Source organism: Callithrix jacchus, chromosome 20, assembly GCF_049354715.1.
Source record: "Callithrix jacchus isolate 240 chromosome 20, calJac240_pri, whole genome shotgun sequence".
Lineage (NCBI taxonomy): Eukaryota > Metazoa > Chordata > Mammalia > Primates > Cebidae > Callithrix > Callithrix jacchus.
This window is the reverse complement of record NC_133521.1, coordinates 36,285,498-36,306,631: the sequence shown is the minus strand read 5'-3', so window position 1 is coordinate 36,306,631 and position 21,134 is coordinate 36,285,498. Positions and strand designations below refer to the sequence as shown.

The following is a 21,134-nucleotide window of genomic DNA, read 5'->3' as shown; positions in this document are numbered from 1 at the left end:
ATAACAATATATCTTATAACTGATTGATTGCATCACATATTTATAAAATATAGCATATAAGGCTTTGTAATGCCATAGTAATGTGGTCCAAAATACCTCAAATTGCACATATAGTATGATCACAATTGGGAAAATGCAAAGCAAAATAAAACAGGAGATAGAAAAGAAAGACTGGAAAGAAATAAACATGAAAGTTAATGGAGCCTGTATTTGGGAGGAGAATAAAGACAGAATCCTCTTTGGCTGGTAGAGGGGAAGGGAATGCATTAATAATTTTTCATCCATCACTCTTGAATTCAATTATCAAGCAGTTCGGATGACTTTTCCTCCCCACTCCAGAAGCGTATTTAGAATCTTTGGAGTGCAGTGGAATACAAATGTTGGAAGCATTGTCCCAGGATAAGAGACGTGAGCTCTACCTTTCTTTAGAAATTCTAGAAGCTGTGGCAAAAACAGTGCCCAAAGAAAAGAAGGCAAATGGAGAGCATGGAAAGGGAGAAAGAAGAGTTGTTGAGAAAGCTCATGCAGCTGAAGATAAAGACGGCGGTCACTGGAGAGGAGATGGAAACCAGAGCGGAGAAGTCCGGGGGCTCCATCACAAGAGGCAGGTGGCCTGAAGGGGAAAGACAGTGAAGGTGGAGGCAAGGAGAGAAGGCTGGAGGGAGAAATGAAAGTGAGTGAAGGTTGTGATTTACATCTGCTGCCACATGTAACAGCCTCATCCATTTCCCCCCCGGCCCAAACTCCACCTACCCTTCCAAAGAGAGAGAGAGCAAGTTCACCAAGATCTGGCAGTGGTTTAAAGGGCAGGTTTTGGAACCAAATTGCTTGTGCTACAGTCCTCTGCCTCAGTTTACCTGCAGCATGAGGAGAATAACGTTACTTATTTCACAGGGTTGTTTTTACACATAAAAACCTGTAAACATTGTATGGAGTGAATAAGTGCTGAATGCATGTTACCTGCTAATATCACTGCTATCTTAGAAGACAATATTCATGGCTTTGACTGACTGATTTTATTTGAGATGGAGTCTCGCTCTGTTGCCCAGGCTGGAGTGCCACGGCGCCATCTCAGCTCACTGCATCATCCGCCTCCCAAGTTCAAGGGATTCTCTTAGGTGGGATTAGGTGCATGTCATCATGCCCAGCTACTTTTCATATTTTTAATAGAGATGGGGTTTCGCCATGTTGGTTAGGCTGGTCTTAAACTTCTGGCCTCAAGTGATCCGCCCGCCTTGGCCTCCGGAAGTGCTGGGATTACAGGCGTGAACCACTGCACCCGGCCCAACATTCATGTCTTTGTAAAAGATTAAATAACTTTTGGATAAAGTTGTGGGTGGCGGCTGGCAGGGAGATAAACATGTTTTAAAGAGGAAGTACACAAAAACAGCAGGTATTAACCCTTTGCCCTTAAGAAGATCATGCTGTCTAAACCTTGAATGCCAGCTGCTAAAAGAAAAGCAGTTCTTGAAATGAAGGTGGCCTCCTTCGTGGTGAGGATAGTAAAGGGTGGGTTAGAGGCGGGAGCGTGCGGTCAGACTGGTGGACAGCAAGGTGGGGAGGGGGGTGGTGTGCAGATTCCTGAGACCTGAAACACAGCTACCCTTCCCCTTATACAGGCATAAATACTTTACATAATTTACCCAGGATGTTAAGTAGAGGATAGATTTTAAGTCCGGGCAGCCCAACGCCCTGCAAGCTAGCTCTTGACCACCATGCCCTTCTGTCTTCCCAGCTGTTTTGTGAATGAGAATGGAAAGGGAACCCTTGAATTGGGAAGGCCACCCATGGACCCACAACGAGTAATTGTCTTTAACATCTGTCTAGATGGAGTGCTCACAAGATCCTCTACATCAAACTCGGGGCTTTAGGCCACTGCTGAGTCTTCCCAATACTGAAAAAAGGATTCAGGGTATGATTTCTCACACAGATGTCTGACACGGTGCTTTCTGGGAGCACCGGGCCTCACTTACCAATTTAACACTCATTTATAATTCTGTTTTTTGAATTTTTATTTTTTTTATTAACAGACAATTGGCATTGGGTGTGGCTCTGGGAATTCAACCTAGTGGACAAGTCTCATATTTCTCAACCTCAGTTTTTCCATCTGTAAATGGGACGATAATGACATTTACCTAATATACTTGAGAATGGAAAGAGATATTGAATATAAGGTATCTAGTAGATTGGGTAGCGTATAGTGAGTACCCAATAAATGTTAATTATTATTGTTATTATTGTCAAATAAAAGCCAAAGTATAAGGTTTAAGTAAGTGAACAAAATGAAAGAGAACTGATGAGGAAAGTCCGATGATGTCTGGGTTAGGGGTGAGAGGGTGCAGTGAGACTAACGGGATACCACTGGTGGATAGCAAGATGGGGTGCAGATTTCTGAGATCTGAAACACAGCTCCCCTTTCCCGTCCTTCCAACTTTTAAAACACTGAGATGCAGAATTTCCAAAATAGCTCTATTTATAGCTGAGTGCCCAGTTACGGGCAGACATTAAAGAAGTCCCACCCACGGAGGCTCTGGAACAAGCCAAGGGTCGCAACACATCCCATCAACACCTCAGTTGTGGTGAATGTGTCATCATTTCCCTGTCTTGATTTACCTGTCAAAAACAACAGCCTTTGTTTGGCTCTAGATGCTACCTCGTAATTCGGAGCGTTCTGTTTTCAGGAGGTTGCAAAAGAATCTTCCAAATGTGGAGCGGGGGCAGAGGCGTCAGCCACTCCTCCGGCCGGTCCAGTCTGCAGGCTGGCCCGGAGGTTTCGGTCCAAGTCATCCGGCACACTTCTGCTGCTGCTCTCTGACCCACGCTCCCCGAGGCAGCCAGACAGATGTTTTAAAAACATCCCAGTCCTGCTTAAATCCCTCCGGAGGCTTTCTTTATTCTTTAACAGTGAAATCCTAGCTGCCATCCACCACTATCCCCCATCCCATGCCACGTCAGCCCTACACGCCGCTTTCTTGCTGTAGCTCACACCGAGGCTGAGCTCTTTTCTGCCTCAGGGACTCTGCACTTCTGCTCACCTTGCCCAGACCGTTCCCCCATGCAGCCCTGGCGCTGTTTCATTCCTGAGTTCAAACGTCACCTCCTTCGAATGGTCTTCCCTGACTTTCCTCCTCCAGTTTAATTCCTTTAATGCGCTAGTCACAGTTGGTATTTATCGTGTCTATTACTCGCTTACCCACCTACTGTCTTCTTCCCCCGGATCACGGGAGTTCTCTTGAGTCAGAGGCCTTTATGTTTTTGACTTGTTTATCATTTTATTTCAGCACTCAGCTCTGCATGACATCCGAAGGATGACAGCTCAGTGAATGAATGAATCAATCAATCATCAGTGAATGAATAAACCAATCAATTCATGAGTGAGTGAATGTGGCCTTAAGCTTCTTGAGTTGGAGATAACAAGACCTTTATGGGTCCCCCTCTCCTGACCCCCCAGCTTCCAGAGATCATAAGAATGGTATGGGTGTCTTGTTTCGGAAGGGGAAGAGAGAGCCAGGCGAGGGTTGCAGAAGAGGGCATGCAGGTTGCCAGAGCCTCACCCCAAGCTGTGTAGAACCCCAGGGACTGACAGGGACCTGAAGTACCAGAACCCCGGCCACACCATTAATTTATTGTAACACTTGAGAAAGAGTGTGGATATGGCCTCAACAGGGTACTGCCCCAACTGTGTTCCAGAGATGTTGACACAGAAGACAAACATTAAACAAGAACGGGCTTGGTCTGCTGGCTTTTCATTATTGCTTTGTGGGTTCGCTCCTTCTGTTTTAATCCACAGCAGGAAGAGTAGAGCTTGCAGAAACTATTACGTCCACCAGTTCCAAAGGTCCCTCTCCTTCCTCTTTCCTTCCTTGGGGTCAGAGATGGGACAGAATGAGAGCCTCGGTCTAGATCCCAACTCTGCCGCCAACACGCTGTGCGGAACAACAATGTCTCTCACATACTGGTTAGGAGAACAAGCTTCTAAATCAGACTGGCTGTGGTGAACCCAGTTCCATCACTGACCAGCAGTCTGAACTGGGGCCCTCTGCCAAAATTATCTGAGCTTCAGTTTCCTACTTAAAATGAAGTGGATAATATACTCTATTCCTAGACTCGTGAGGGTTAAACAACCCGTACAAAGTGCTGAGCACAACGCCTTGGCCAGAGTGAGCAGCTAATAACGTCAGCAATCCTCTGCAGTGGCAGAAACACCCTTTTCTCAGCCTTGATATCTCACTTTAAAAAAGGAGAAAGGGGCCAGGCGTGGTTGCTCATGCTCATGCCTGTAATCCTAGCACTTTGGGAGGCCAAAGTGGGCAGATCACAAGGTCAAGAGATCGCGACCATCCTGACCAACATGGTGAAACGCTGTCTCTACTAAAAAAATACAAAAATTAGCTAGGCGTCCCGGTGTGTGCCTGTAGCCCCAGCTACTCGGGAAGCCAAGGCAGGATAATCACTTGAACCTGGGAGGCAGAGGTTACAGTGAGCCTAGATCACACCACTGCACTCCAGCGTGGGCGACAGAGCGAAACTCCATCTCAAAAAAAAAAAAAAAAAGAGAGAGAGAAAGGTGGCTGGGCATGATGGCTTCTGTCTATAATGCCAAGCTGAAGTGGAAGGATTGCTTGAGCTCAGAAGTTCGAGACCAGTCTGGGCGATATAGCAAAACTCCTTCTCTAATAAAAATAAACAAAAGTCAGCCAGGCGTGATGGCATGCACCTGTAGTCCCAGCTAGTCAGGAGGCTAAGGTGAGAGGATGCCTTATGCCAGGGAGGCAGAGGCATCTTCATTGAGTCAAGATCATGCCACTGCACTCCAGCCTGGGCAACAGAGCAAGACCTGTCTCAAAAAAACACACAAAACAAAAGACAAGTTGGAGCCACAGGTGTTTTCCAGTGGTGAGATATGTAGGTGAAATAATTGGAGGTGATAGCACGATCTCTACAAATCCCTTCTGGCTCTAACATTCCACATGGAGATTGAGTTCATTGGTTTTATTCAGACCGGCCATCCCCTGAAATACATGGAGATCTGATGTCAGATGTGGAGTGAATCAAACACATTGCTAAGGCGAGACCAAGGGGGGACATCCTATGCCCGTCTAGCACCACCTTCTGGGAAACTGCACACTGCTGGGTCCATGTGGGTGTTTCTTGGAAGTGCAATCCAGGAACTAGGAGGAGATGCTGGGGCTTTACGAGCCAGCGAACATAGCTCCCTTTCCATGAAAAGAACAGAAAGGGCTCAGGCTTGGGGAAGGCCAAGAGCTCTTTCATGTGTGAGGTTTTCAAGAGAAGTCTTCCTTCGGGCGCATCTGTAAACCTTCCCTTGAACTCAAACAGGAGGTGAGTAGATGGTAAGTGATGTTCCCATTTTGCATACTGAGAAAACACAGCGGAGAAGCTGTTAGCTAAAATGACTCTGAGACCACACCTTCAATTTCATACCTTGAATTTCTATTGCGTCGCTCTTCTGAGAAGCTTGGAACACTCACCCAAATTGTGAAATGACTTGGCCCCAACCTCACAGTCATACTGAGACCAGGATTAGAGCCTGAACATGTGACACCCCAGTCAACAACACACGCATCAATCATACCGAGGTCCAACATTATGTAAATGCCAGCGTACTTATTAGGTTGTGGTCTTGCTGTCGCCTCCTGCCTTTACCGAGTGGTAAATCAGTTACATGACACCTGCCTGCCACCATAGTGTGGACTGGCTGGGGCATATCAGTGGTTACCAATCACTAGAGTATTGCAAAGCGCTTCCCAAAGGGGACAGAGGAGGCTGCCTGCTGTGGCTTGGAGATCAGGCACGCCCTGATGTAACTATAAACCTCACTGTGTGACTTGCTGGGGGACACCATCACCAGTCTGAACTTCAGACTTCCCATCCGTGGGCTAGGCAGCCAGAGCTACAGTAAAGATGAAATGTTAGTTTCTATGCGAAGTGCCTATCCCAGTATCAGGCACATAATAGGTACTCATACCATGATTCTCTTCTTAGGTAAAGGCTCGGCAGTCTGTGCTGGGGAGTCTGCCCTGAGGTGTTTCTTGACTATTGTAAAATTAGCTTTCTCAGCACCCTGTGCATGCCTCTGTGTTGACGCTTATCACACCATGCTGGGACTGTCAATGTAAACAGCTGACCACTCAGTAGGACAAGGGACCTCTTAGCAGCAGGCATGGTGTCTTTCTATGTCTATATTTGCAATGTCTACTCTGGGCTGCTCAACATGGCAGCCACTACACACATCACCTACTTAAATTATTTAAATTACAGAAAATTAAACTAAAAATCCAGCCCCTGGTCATACGAGTCACGTTTGAAAGTGTTCAGTAGCTACATGGGGCCACTTTCCTGGATAAAATCTCTAGAAAGTCCTCCATTTCTTTGCACAAAGTCCTGCTGGGTGGCACTGTCACACAAGAGGCACAGAGTCAATGTCACCATCTTCTGAGGAAGGATGGGGGGAAAAAAACACAGCTTCATCTGCAACAATGGCATGATGTACCCAAGAAACCATTTTGAAAAAAATAATCATGGAAACTTTCCTGACTTAAGCTTCATTCCCAGATTTCCTCATTTTTATCACATTTAGGCTAAAATTTCATCCCAAATCTGAAAACACATACTCTGTAAAAATGGGATTGGGTGAGTGATAGTGGTTTGGCTGTGTCCCCACCCAAATCTCAACTCCAATTGTAATCCACATTGTAATCCCTACAGGCTGGGGAGGGACCTGGAAGGAGGTGATTGGATTTTGGGGTGGTTCCCTCAGGCCACTCTTGTGATAGTGAGTTCTCAGGAGATCTGATTGTTTCATAAGTGGTGGCTCCCCCACCCCCTCCATCTCACCTGCCGCCATGTGCGCCTGCTTCCCTTCCGCCATGATCCTGTTTTCTGAGGTTTCACTGACCATGTGGAACCGTGAGTCAATTAAACCTCTTTTCTTTATAAATTTCCCAGTCTCAGGCAGTTCTTCATACCAGTGAGAGGCCAGACTATAAACATCCACCCTGACTCCAAATCTGTTCCCTTATACCAGCCAGAGACCAAACTAATACAGTAAGTTAAACATCCACTCTGACCCCAAATCTCTTCCTTCCATACAGATTAGCATGGCACACAGTACTGGTATGAAACTGGCCATCGTATCAAGCTTTCCTAAATACTGTTTTCCAGGACCCGTTTATGTATCGTTATATTTAATTTTCATAATAACCAGCGGAATCCCCATTTTACAGATGAGAAAACTGAGTAACAGGAGATAAGAGTTGACCCAGGTAACATAGTAATCAAGCGTCAGAGGCAGGACGCCAGGCAGGGAGGCCTCGCCTGAGATACCAAGGTCCCATCCCAACCACTGTACCTACTGCCCAGTAAGAGCCAAGCCAATGTAGCCTGTGCTGCTGCTGTTCACCCACAATCCTTAGACACAAAAGCAGTTTCTAGGCAAGGCCTGGAAAACGTCCTCTGAGAGCACAGAATCATTTCTTTCACCCAAACTGTAGATTCCCTCTCTCCCTTTTACTTCCCAGTATCTTGTAAGTTTGGAAGTGGGATTAAGGTTTTCTGAACTAGCAATGGTGTTAAACTGCTATAGGTTTAGGAACACATAGCTGCGCCCTACAGAGAAAAATACATGAGGAAACTCACAAGTACCAGTCATCACATGGTCTCACGTTCACAGCAGTGACGGCCACTGACTGACCTTGTCTTTGAAGGATTCCAGCCCTTGCAGGGGCTCATGATATACTATTTACCAATGTTCAATAAGCGAGGGTAAAAGGGAGCATCACATCCACTCAAGGATCCAGGAAAAAGTAGTCGATCAAATGACAGCGCTCTATTGGCTAAAAGATAAATGAAATCGCTAGGGCAATGAAGCTAATGATTATTATAATAATACCCTCAATTTAATGAACACCTACCCCCTATGTGAAGCATTGCTTGTACCATATTAATAAGTCTAATCTGTAAGAAAGACATTTTCATCCTCACTGGAGCAGGGTGGAGTCGTGGGGAGAGGTAGGGGGTTAAACACCATGCCCTCTAAGGTAGTAGACGAGATGAGCAGCTTCAAAGTCCATATTTTCCTTTGACACCCCACCTCCCCCCCAGAGGGTGCTGCAATGACTTCTCTGTTTCAACAAGAGATGAGCAGTGAGTCTGGGTATCTCAGTTCCTGGAGCAGACAAGCCACAAAAGAACATCACATTGGGGTAAGAGTTGGGCCCAGTCTTACTCATCGAAAACCTGCCCCAAAACTACATGGTGTGGGGTGGAGAGAGGATGACACACTGCGATGCTCAAAGGCGCTGCTGTGAACAGTCAAAACACTCAGACGTTTCAGACCCACAAGATATTTTGATTTTGTGATATTATTGGCAAGGGCTGAATATAGTCCTGATAATTTCTCAGTTCAATGAACAGGCAGAAGAGAGGAGAGGAGCCAGAGAGGCAAAAGGAACTAAGGTTTCAGGAAGCAGACACTGCTAAAAATACAGCCGCATTTGATGGAGTGAGTGGGTGACTGCACCACCCTTCTCCTTCCAAGCCTGAGAGGGCTCCCGACCCTCAGGAGTGAGGGCCGCCATGTCTCTTTCCATCTGCCCAACTTACCCACCTTTCTAGTCCTACCTGCATCTCTTCTCCCAGCACATACCGTATATCAGCCACAGGGGACCCCGTGCTGTCCATGAGTGCTGCAGAGAAGAGTGATGTTCCATTTGCCTTAGTCTTCTGCAGTAAACATCTGCTCAATGAGGTAGGATTTGCTGAATGTGCATGTGATAGGAAGCACAGTGTCTCCTGGGAGTACTCAGTCCAGAACAATGCCACGTGCCAGGAATTGCCTTTTGCTATTATATGTGCACATGTGTGTATGTGCACATGCATGTGCTCGTGGACATGTACAGGCATGCGTACACACACACACGCAATGGGTCTTTCAAGGAACTGCCCGAAGAACCAACATGGCACACACCAACATGGATTCCAACACCTATCATCATTCAAAACTCATGTTTAATTAAAATTTCCAGCCCTTCTTTCAGAAGGACCTAGAAGGGCTTCTTTCAAGGGACAGGAAAAAATTAAGTCGATGTGTGTGTGGATGCCAGCATATCCATGTGCATCTTGAAATATTCTAAAAGAATCTCATTTCAGCCACATGCTTCCAGAGTCATATTTTCAAATTCCATAAAGGGCCTGGGAAAACTGTGTTAAGTTCCAATTCTGGATCTCCCATAAAAGTAAGTGAATGATGCCAGCAAAGGTTGAATACGATCATGGTTTGGCAGTCAAGCTCGCTCTTCGGAATTCACATGCAAAGGACTGCCTGATTCCAATTAGCTCAAACTTGTTTTTGCTTTTCTTTGTTTGTCGCCTCCTGCCCACCTTCCAGGGACTCCTCATTTTGGGTTATTTGTTCAGACTTCAACTCCAGACACACCACTGTGATTTCCTTTTTAATAAACACTATCCAGTGAGCAGCGGAAACCAATGAGGCACCTGCACTCTATTATAACTTCTCATTCCGCCCACGAGCTGTGAATAAGTGAGAGCCCCACTAGTCTAAGAATAGTAACGGCGTTTTCCCATCAACACAGCATCATCCAACTTCAGCTAGCACAAGGGACAAAGTACCCTGTGGCCCCATTGTCTCAAATGGGTGAGGAAGGACCCGAGGAGAGCCAAATGTCTGCTGTCTGCAGCCAATGACTTAGGCATGGGTGGGGCCGGGGGACGGTCCATTCCATGCTAGGAAACAGCGGAACATCCCTGAAATCTTCGGGATAGGAAGTGCTAAATACTGACAGTCCAGGAGCCAGAGTCAGAAGTTGTAGTGGAAGGAACACGGGGGGCTGGGGTCAGAAAACCCACACTCAGGCTCCGTTTTATTAATAGAACAAGTATATGTTAAGTGTCCAAAAAATGTGTAGGCACTGTTCTAGATGCTTAGGATACTAACAGAATCATCAAAGGCCCCTGCCCTCATGACACTTACAATCTAGCCACTCACTAGAGAGTGAGCAAGTTACCTAATTTCTTTCTTTCTCTCTCTCTCGCTCTTGCTCTCTCTCTCTTTCTTGCTCTCTCTCTCTCTCTTTCTCTCTTTCTTTCTTTCTGACAAGATCTCTGTCTGATGCCCGGGCTGGAGTGCAGTGGCATAATAATAGCTCTCTGAAGCCTCAACCTCCTGGACCCAAGCAATCCTCCTGCCTCTTCCTACAGAGTAATTGGGACTAGAGGCATGTACCATTGTACCCAGTTAATTTTTTTATTTTCATTTTTAATAGAGACACAGCCATGTAATGTTGTCCAGGCTGGTCTCAAACTCCTGAGCTCAAGCAATCCTCCTGCCCAAGCCCCCAAAAGTGTTGAGATTACAGGTGTGAGCCACTGTGCCTGGCCAAGTTACCTTATTTCTTCAGGCCTCTGTTCCCCTCCTGTGGAATGAGCTAAAACTGTGCCTATGCCCCAGAGGCTTGGAGCCTGGAATTAGCTAGTTAGAGTCATGCTGGTAATAACAATGCCCACTTTTCTGTTTGTCTGTTTAACTTCTTCCAAAGTATTTGTTATCTACAAAGGAAAAGATAACCTCACAGTGGAGAACACAGAAGACATCACATGAACCAAGTGATCAAGATTGACATTTTTAGTAAGAATTACATGTCTACTGGAATCAACTGCAATGTCCGCCAATGACAGACTGGATTTGAAAAAAAATGGTCCGCATTCACAATGGAATACTATGCAGCCATAAAAAAGAATGTGATCATGCCTTTTGCAAGAACATCGATGGAGCTGGAAGCCATTATCCTTAGCAAACTAACGGAGAAAGAGAAAATCAAATACTGCATGTTCTTACTTATAAGTGGAAGCTAAATAATGAGAACTCAGGGACACAAAGAAAGGAACGACAGACACCAGGGCCTGTCTGAGGGTGGAGGGTGAGAGGAAAGTAAAGATCAGAAAATAACCATTGGGGCCGGGCGCGGTGGCTCAAGCCTGTAATCCCAGCACTTTGGGAGGCTGAGGCGGGTGGATCACGAGGTCAAGAGATGGAGACCATCCTGGTCAACATGGTGAAACCCCATCTCTGCTAAAAATACAAAAAATTAGCTGGGCATGGTGGTGCGTGCCTGTAATCCCAGCTACTCAGGAGGCTGAGGCAGGAGAATTGCCTGAACCCAGGAGGCGGAGGTTGCGGTGAGCCGAGATCGCGCCATTGCACTCCAGCCTGGGTAAGAAGAGCGAAACTCTGTCTCAAAAAAAAAAAAAAAAAAAGAAAAGAACCATTGGGTACTAGGCTTAGTACCTGGGAGATGAAACAATCTGTTTACCAAACCCTTGTGACACGAGGTTACCTATATAACAAACATGCCCATGTACGCCTGAACCGAAGACAAAAGTTAAAAAATAAGGGATCACACATCCAGTTAACAAGAACACACATGTACACTCATAATCCCTGGGTAAGACGCAATGAGAAGGAAATATTTTTGTACTATTATTTTTAAAAAATGATTTAATTTTGGTAAAAATATATACAACATAAAATTTGTCATTAAAAATTTTTTTTTGAAATGGAGCCTCACTCTTTCACCCAGGCTGGAGCGCAGTAGCACGATCTCAGCTCATTGCAACCTCCGCCTCCTGGGCTCAAGCGATTCTCCTGCTTCAGCCTCCCTAGTAGCTGGGATTACAGGCGCATGCAACCAAGTCCAGCCAATTTTTCTATTTTTAGTAGAGATGGGTTTTGCCATGTTGGCTAGGCTGGTCTCGAACTCCTGACCTCAAGCGATCCACCCATCCCAGCTTCCCAAAGTACTGGGATTACAGGCGTGAGCCAATGTGCACAGCTCATTTTAAGCATTTTTAAGGATACAATTCTGTGGTATTAATAACACCCATGATGTTGGTCAGCTACCACTTCTATTTTCAAAACTCTTTCATCACCTTAAACAATAATAACCACCTTTGAACATGTATTTAGGTTGGACGTGCATGTTTTCAACCTCAGCGGAAGCTGGGGGTTGGATCACTGTGGCAGCTTCCTAACTGGAATCCCTGTTTCAGTCTTCACTGCCTGTCCCCTGCCAATCTACTCAACACGGGAGCCAGAGTGATCCTTTTAAAGGACAAATCAGTTCTGGTCAGTTCTCCATCTCTTAGCATGCATACTCTGGCCAAATGCTAATTCTCTTCCCCTCATCTACACCCACTGTGTTGCAGCTGGCTTCCTTGCATGCCACACTGGGTCTGACCTCAGGGCCTTTGCATGTGCAGTTCCTTCTTCCTAGAATGGTCTTGCCTCCAGCAACCCCTTCCTTCTTGTCTCTGCTCCAAATGTCACCTTTTCCAAGAAGCCTTCCTTGTACAAGCTCTATCAAACAGCACAGCTAATACTTCTTATGCTCCTCACTGCTTATTTTCCCATAGCACCGATTAGCATCTGTGCCAAATGTCCACAGATGACGTCTCAGCACCAAGCCCAGCTAGCATTGATTTGCTTGGGACCAAGGAGAGTTTCCCCTTTGCGAGCGTGTGTCATGTTCAGCTTCGCCAGTAGAGGGCGCTGCAAGGACACTGGCGCAGTCGGGTTCTGGGGCGATGCTTCCGCAGGGGCATCTCCCTGTGGGCGGCTGACTCCGGTCCCCGGAGTGGGGCAGTTTCCCTGCACTCCAGCCCTGCAGGCTGATTTCAGAGACTTCCATGGGAGACACCTCCCACAGACATCCTTCCTTGGCACCCCATAGAGGGGATTCCCAGTGAGTCCCACCTTCACGGGGACTTGAGCGAGAACCTTTCTGCCATCCAATGGGCCATGGACCCGTCCAGATCCCAGCCCAGGTTCGAGGGGACCCTAGGTTTGTTCCTTCCCTGGGTGCACTGCTGCAGCCGCCATGGCTGTTCCCAAATCTGTATTCCTGGATTCTTTCAAGTTTACATTTTTTTTTTTTTTTTTTTTTGCTCTGTCGATTGGGCTAGAGTACAGCTAACTGCCACCTCTGTCTCCTGGGTTCAAGAGATTCCCCTGACTCAGTCTCCCAAATAGCTGAAACTACAGGCCACCACACCTGGCTAAATTTCATATTTTTAGTAGAGACGGGGTTTCACCAATGTTGGCCAAGTTGGTCTCAAACTCCTGACCTCAAGTGATGGTCCTGCCTTGGACTCCCAAAGTGCTGGGATTACAGGCATGAGCCACCATGCGCAGCCTACTCCTTTTTATTTTACTTTTTAAAAACAGGGCCTCACTCTGTCACCCAGGCTGTGGTATGGAGGTGAGATCATAGCTCACTACAGCCTCAACCTCCTGGGCTCAACAAATCCTCCTGCCTCAGCTTGCCAAGTAGCTGAGACCCTGACCCCACAAGCTCCATCACTGTCACCCAGCTACTTTTCACTTTGTTTTATTTTCTTGTAGAGACAGGGCCTCCCTACGTTGTTCAGGCTGATCTCGAGCTCCTGGACTCAAGCGATCCCTCCACCTTGGGCTCCCAAAGTGCTGGGATTACCAACAGGCATGAGCCACTGTGCTCCGCCTGATCCTTCGCCCTTTAGCAGCCAACACCCTGTTGTAGCTAACAATTCCTGATACTAAATATTCCCTGTCAAAATGATTTCGTTTCTGTCTCCCAACTGGATCCTGACTGGCGGAGTAACAGATATGGTAGAACTAACGAAATAAATAAATAAACGTGGGCGGTGGGTGGGAGGGGTTATACTTGTTAATTACCCATTTTATCTCCATCTGTCACAGAACGAAAGCAAGGACTTTGCTTTGTTTACCACAATGTCCCCAGCGGCTACAACATATGCTTGACATGTTATAAGCACTGGATAGGAAGGAAGGAGGGGAAGCCGGGGACCAAGGAAGAGACATTGTGAAAAAGAGAAAGGATGGAGGGAGGGAGGAGGGAGGGAGGATGGATGGATGGATGGATGGATGGATGGACAGATGGATGGAGATTCCCCCAAACTCCCAGGTAGCATTACAGAGACTATAACAGCACCTGGTATGTAGTAAGCACTCATGAAATAGTCACACATGAATCTCTTTGCAGCCCTTACATGATTTCCATTGAACCTTTCCACCCTTCCACCAATTATTTGGAATACCAAAATACCTCACTATCAAATGCTAAAGCCTTAAAAAGACGGCCTTGTGGCTCCTGCGCCTTCTGCCCCACGACTCTCTTGAAGAAAAATAACAACAAAATGAGCAGAGGCTGAAAAAGAAAAGCATCTCTGAACCAAAACTTCTGGTGCTTGTTTTTAGTCTGATAAAAACAGAATGGAAACCGCCCGCCTCACCTACACCGTGACTCAGCCACAGTTTCCTGCTTACAAACAACGGCCCCGGCGGTCCGCTCTCCTTTCTCTTTGATTGGAAAGCCCTTCAGGGTCAGTATCTCATTTCTGGTGTGAATATTCACTTTCTCATTCTACCAAAAGACTCACCAGCAAGCTGTGAAATGAGCATTTCACAAAAGCATAAAACACTCCTGATAATTAAAATGCTTGGCAATTAGAGTGACAAACTATACTCCAATCTACAGAGTTAATTTCACAACCTCTACAAATTATAAAGGAAAACTATTTAGAAATTAGGAAGCTCTAAAGGATCTTTCCTTTTTTTTTTTGAGATAAAGTCTCACTGTGTCGCTCAGGCTGGAGTACAGTGGCACGGTCTCCACTCACTGCAAACTGTGCCTCCCAAGTTCGAGTGATTCTCCTGTCTCCCCGTCCTGAGTAGCTGGGATTACAGGCGTGTGCCACCACACCTGGCTAATCTTTGTATTTACGGACGGGGTTTCACCATGTTGGCCAGGCTGGTCTTGAACTCCTGACCTCAGATGATCTGCCCACCTTGGCTTTTCAAAGTACTGCAATTTCAGGTGTGAGCCACTGCACCCAGTCGGGATTTATTTATTTATTTATTTATTTTGACTCATCCATCACTTTTTGGCTGGCTTGAAATTGCACTCTTTCAACTTTTTTCTACTGTGTTTACTTGCTTTGGAATCATACTGGCTGTATTTTTTTTGCTTTTAAATGACCACCCACCCCACCCCACCCCCAAAAAAGTGACAAAGTTTCAAAGTCTAGAATTACAATGATCCAGTAAAAACACATTACAAGAATATAATACAGCTAATGAAAAGGCACAGGGTATGTAATACCAACCTCCCCAGTGTAAATAACAACTCTATCAATTATTGTTTTCTTTTTACTTCAAATTCTAAACAGTACTAGACGACATTAGCACAGTCAAAATTCACGGGGCTGGAAGATAATAATTAGCCAAAAGAAGGCAAAAATAGAACCAAAAAAGACATCTGAGTATCATAAATTTATGTGACTCTCTCCAAAGGAGACACACAAATGGCCCGTAGGCACGAGAAGGTATGCTTAACATCTTCATTAGGGAAATGTGAATAAAAATTACAGGGAGAGAACACATCACACATCCTCAGATGGCTATTCGTTTGTTTGCCTATTTTTTTGAGACAGAGTTTCACTCTTTGCTCCCCAGGCTGAAGTGCAATAGCACAATCTCAGCTCACTGCAACCTCCACCTCCTAGGTTCAAGCGATTCTCCTGTCTCTGCCTCCTGAGTAGCGGGGATTACAGGCACCTGCCACTATGCCCAGCCAGCTTTTTTTTTAATTTTTATTTTTGTATTTTTAGTAGAGACAGGGTTTCACCATGCTGGCCGGGATGGTCTCGATCTCTGGACCTTGTGATCCACCCACCTCGACCTCCCAAAGTGCTGGGATTACAGGCATGAGCCACCATGCCCAGCCTCAGATGGCTTTTTTTTTTTTTTTTTAAGTAGAATAATATTGGGTAGAATGTGGAGAAACTGGAATCCTCGTGCACTGCTGGTGTGAATGTGAAATCATACAGCTGCTGTTCAAGAGAGTTTGACAGTTTCTCAAAAGGTTAAGCATACAGCTCCAAAATGACCCAGCAATTTCACTCCTAGGTCTATATCCAAAAGACTGAAGGCAGAGATTTGAACAGATATTTGTCAAACGTTCATAGGACTATTATTCACACACATGCACGCGCACACACAGACACACCTCACACAGAAATGTTATTTAGCCGTAAGAAAGAAATTTTGTGCCAGGTGTGGTGGTGCAGTAATCTCAACACTTTGGGAAGCCCAGGTGGGTAGATCACTGGAGCACAGGAGTTTAACAACAGCCTGGGCAACATGGCAAAACCCTGTCTCTACTAAAAATCCAAAACATACACAGCAAAATAAAAATAGCCAGGCACGGTGGCATGCATCTCTAGCTACTTAAGAGGCTGAGCTGGGAGGATCGCTGAAGCCCAGGAAGTCAAGGCTACAGGGAGCCATTATTGTGCCACTGCATTCCAGCCTGGGTGACAGAGAGAGACCCTGTCAAAAGCCAACAAGGGGAGGGGAGGGGGAGGAAGGGGAGAGGGGAGAGGAAGTAAGGAGAAGAAGAAAGAAAGAAATTTTGATATATGCTACAAAATGGATTGGCCTTGAAAACATCACGCTAAATAAAATAAGGCAGACACACACACAAAGACAAATATTGTGACTCCACTTACCTAAGGGACCTAAAATAGCCATTTCATAGACGCAGAAAGTAAAGTAGGGGAACCTGGGGGAGGGAGGAAGGGCAGTCATTTTTTAGTGGATATGATGAAAATGTTTCAGGTGTAGGTAATGGTGATACAACACTGTGAATAGACTTAGTGACTACGAATTTTACACGTACAAATTAAAATGATAAATACTAAGTTGTATACATTTTGCCAAAATAAAAAAAGTAAAGGTCACAGAACCTGAGCATTGAAATCTATAGAAAAGCTTGATCAGCCCTTGCTCTTGGCCTGTGCAGGCCCATTTTCCAAACAAGTCTAACAACCTTCATTAACTGATTCCTTGTCTTAAAAAATTTGGAGACAGCTAACTCATAAGGCCTCTGTGTATGTATATATATATATTTTAAGAGACAAGGTGACAAGTTCTCCCTCTGTCACCCAGGCTAGAGTGTGGTGGCACAATCACAGCTCACTGCAGCCTCGACCTCCTGGGTTCAAGCAATCCTCTTGCCTCAGCCTCCTGAATAGCTGGGATGACACACACGAGACACCACACAGGGATAATTTTTTAAAAGAGATGGGGTCTTCGTGTGTTGTCCAGGCTAGTTTTGAACTCCTGGCCTCAAGCAATTCCCCGACTTTGGCCTCCCAAAGTGCTGAGATTACAGGCACGCTACCATGCCTGGCCTCCTCTGCAGTTTTAATAAGGTTAATGATACCCAGGAGCGAAGAAGAGGAGCAGGGCTTTCTGCCAGTACTAGGTGATTCAAGTTTACCCGGTGGAATCCTTTTTTTGAATAGCCCAGAAAAGGTCAAGGCATGTAGATTGTCTAATCTCCTGCCCCGGGACATGAAATTTGATCCAGACAGCACCCATCCCACAAACTACCAAGGGACAGTACGTGTGACCACACCTCTGACCATGAAGTGCTCCTTTTCCTATGCCACTCCTTTGGAAACGCTCACGGCATCTGTGTGCCTGAGCTCCGTGAACTTTTTCTGTGCAGACCTGAGTCTCTCCAACTGGATTTCCTGGATCTAGTCATACTTCCCAGTCACTGGAACCCCTGATCACCCTCACTCCTCACAACACCAGGCATGCAAGCCAGGTCAATTTCTACCTCCTCAGTGCCTCTACCACCCATGCTGTCCTTTCTGTTCCCTTTGGCTCCACCCTCCCAGGGCAGGACAGAAATAGTGGGCTGGGTTCTCTGACAGAGGTTGTGATCTCTGCCTGTTTTCTCTTCACGCCAGTCCCTCCTTTGCACAACTGCCAGAGGGAACATGCTAAGGCTCACCTTTCCTGTGATCTAATTTTTTTTTTTTTTTGAGACTGAGTCTCACGCTGTTGCCCAAGCTGGAGTGCAGTGGCGCAGTTTCGGCTCACTGCAACCTGTGCCTCCTGGATTCAAGCAATTCTCCTGCCTCGACCTGTGAGTATCTGGAATTACAGGCACCCACCACGATGCCCAGCTGATTTTTCTATTTTTAGTAGAGATGGGTTTTCACCATGTTGGCCAGGCTGGTCTCAAACTCCTGACCTCACGCTGATCCACTCGCCTCGGCCTCCCAAAGTTATGGGATTACAGGTATAAGCCCCACCGCATCTGGTCCCAAATTTTCACAGAGACATTTCAGGGCCTCTTGTCTGCTTCCTGAAGTTAGAGCGCAGCCCTGACCCTGGTGTCCAAAGCCCTCAACCACGTCTCATCATCGTTCCTAAGCCAATCCTCTGCTGGGCTCTTCTGGTTCCTGACACTTCCTGGCCTTTCTGCCTTTGCTCATGGTGGATCCTCTGCCAGGGATGCCTTTGTTCCCACATGTCCCACCCCAAACCCCGCTTGGCACTGTGATCTGTGGCATCCTTCAAGGCCCGTCACCCCACCACCCCCCACACAGCTGCCACCCATCCTCTCCAGGCACTCGTTTCTGAGATTCTGAGACTTCCTTTCCTCTAACCCGTTGGGTAGGGATTTGGGTTCTTGTCCTGTTCCTTCCTGCATCCCTTAAACGTATCTTAAGTTTTCTGAGAGCTCAAGGAATATTGCAGGCAGATGTGTATACCCTAAAGGCACAATGCAGATAATTCAACATTTGCATATTTAAACATTCTTTTAAAAAAGAACAACTGTTAGATCTGAGTAAACTCAGTAAGCCTTTGCTGTGAGCAACGGCAGCAAACGCGATCGGACCCAGGTAAGCTGTTTACCACATTCCAGACACCGCGCTAGAAACTTCCCAGACTTTACCTCATTGACTCCTCACAGCCTTAGGAAGTAGGTACTAGAATTGCACCCATTTTGCAGATGAGGAAATTGAGGCTTAGACAGCTACAAGACACTTGTCCAAGGTTGTCATAGGCAACGCTGGAAAGGCAGGAATCAAAACTTAGCAGCATGGCTTCCAAACCCAGCCTGTGCCCTGCACATGTGAGCGAAGCAGATGGAGGCCACAGGAGAAACGTCAGCACAAGAGGCAGAAAGAAGAGGACACAGTTTCTAGACAAACAGGTCACTGGTTTGGATGAAAACTTGATCTTACAAACCCATTCCCAGAAGAGGCACCTCCCTACCATAATAATTTCTCTTCCAACAAGAGAACAGAATGCTTCCAAGGGGGCCTGGAGGAAGAGACCTCCTGCGTCAAGCTCATACGGAATTAGTTCTGCGGTGCTGACCAAAAGGCAACGCTCGCTGGACTGGGTGGCACCCGCCCACGGAGAAATTCTTTCTGGCAGGAAGACAGAGCTGTTTAACTGCATTTCAAAACAGGGTAGAGCAGGAAGACTGAAAACAATATGGCAGCCCGTAAACTGCTGAGTACAGGGGGAACACAGAGACTCTGCAGCAAAGATGATGACACGATTTTTATCCTGGAGCACCAGCTGATCCTACTCAGATCAACACTTCTGGATCTCTCGGAGCAGATATTTCACATATCCTACCCAGCTGGTGCCACTCCAAGCATGATCCGGGCAGAGGCTCAACACGTATCCCAGCCCATAATGGACGGGAGGCTGCGAGCAAGTGGGACTTCTCCAGCTCAAGGCTCATAAAGGAAACAGAAGAGGGTCTTGGGGTGCTGGGGTCTACACGACTGCATACAGACTCCCCAAAACCTCTGCAGGGCAATTAGAAAGAGAAGAGCCAACTCCACGATGCTAACAATTATGTTTCAGCAAGGTCTCAAGTGAATGTTGGAGAAATGAAGTCAGCATCACGTGTGTGAAAAGAGGAATCAAATGGAATCGAGACAAAACGCATGAATACCAAAGAATGACTTTGTGGAACGAGTATGTAACGGGTATCTAACACGTTCAGGGCACTGTGCTAGGCGCTGGGCATACAATGGTGACCAGAACAGATTTTGCTTCAATGACAGCAACTCAATAGGAAAAAATGCCTTAGCGGTCAAAGAACCCGAGTTTGAGAGATTTGGATCAGAGTTTCATACTCTGTATAAAAAGTTGCATTTGTGTTTCTCTCTCCCAAAACTCTCTCTCCCTGAAAGAGTCAGTGCCTCTTTGGACTATAAACTCCTTGAGTCAGAAGATGTGACTAGGCCACTGCCTGATACATCACAACCTTAGGAAGCAGGTGCTAGAATTGCACCCATTTTCCAGATGAGGAAACCGAGGCTTAGATAGCCACAAGCAACTTGTCCAAGGTGATCATAGGTAATGTTGGAAAGCCAGGAATCAAAACTCAGCAGCATGGCTTTCCAAACCCAGCCTGTGCACATAGGCTGTGCAGAGCAGGTATTCCATGAGTACTGGGTGAACAGAAACAAGCAAATGCTAAAATAAACACAGGAGAGTCAAAGAGGAAATCACATGGGAAATTGGAACATATTTTGAATTGATGAGAATGAAAACACAACATACCGAAATTGGCAGGATGCAGGTAAAGCAGTATCTAGAAGGAAATGTATTGCTTTGTAATAAACAGGAATCATGTCGTATGCCAATTGCTTGAACAATGGTTTTCTGGCTCTTGACTGTGATGCTGTCAATACTTCACCTTCTTATTTCCAGAGCATAGAACAGTGCTTTGGCACAGAGTAGGTGCTCAGGAAATACCTGGTTTATTGCAACAGGAGTATTCCAGGGTCAGTCCCAGAGTTGTACTCAGTTACACCTCTGCACTTGGATGGCTACTGCTCATCTGGTCCCCACTGCCAGGAAAACCTCTCCCAGTCTTCTGTTGCTATTGCTGTTGATTGTTCTGCTCTCGGTCTCCGGCAATCACTAACATTTATTGAGCTGGGTATTAACCACTGTGAGTCGTTCACAGTATGGCTGCATTTAATATGCGTAACAGGTAGGTACTGTTATGATTCCCCATATTACAGATGCAGAAACTGAGGCCAGGGAAGTTAAGTCACTTGCCCCGTCACACACAGCTGGGATGTGATAGAATTTGGCCTTGAAACCAACAGTGCAAATTCAGAGCTGCTATTCTCAGCCACAGTGGATTCCTGTCTCCAACTTAGCTTAGGAATAAACTCCAACAGGCATTCTCTTTGGGCAGCAC

At 46.2% G+C, this 21,134-nt stretch overlaps 1 protein-coding gene across 3 annotated transcripts in view; it reads right to left on the bottom strand.

Moving 5' to 3' along the window:
* The window catches only part of WWOX (WW domain containing oxidoreductase), a 1,143,691-nt gene that overhangs the window by 438,094 nt on the left and 684,463 nt on the right, over positions 1-21,134 (bottom strand). Inside the window, exon 10 of one of the 3 annotated variants that reach the window (XM_035282433.3) lies at positions 2,000-21,134. This exon is cut by the window's right edge and continues 12,147 nt beyond it. The exons of the other annotated variants lie outside the window; for them this stretch is intronic. The gene's annotated coding sequence lies outside the window, so the exon portion shown is untranslated. Of the gene's footprint in view, positions 1-1,999 lie in introns of those variants that run through there. 3 annotated transcript variants of the gene reach the window in all.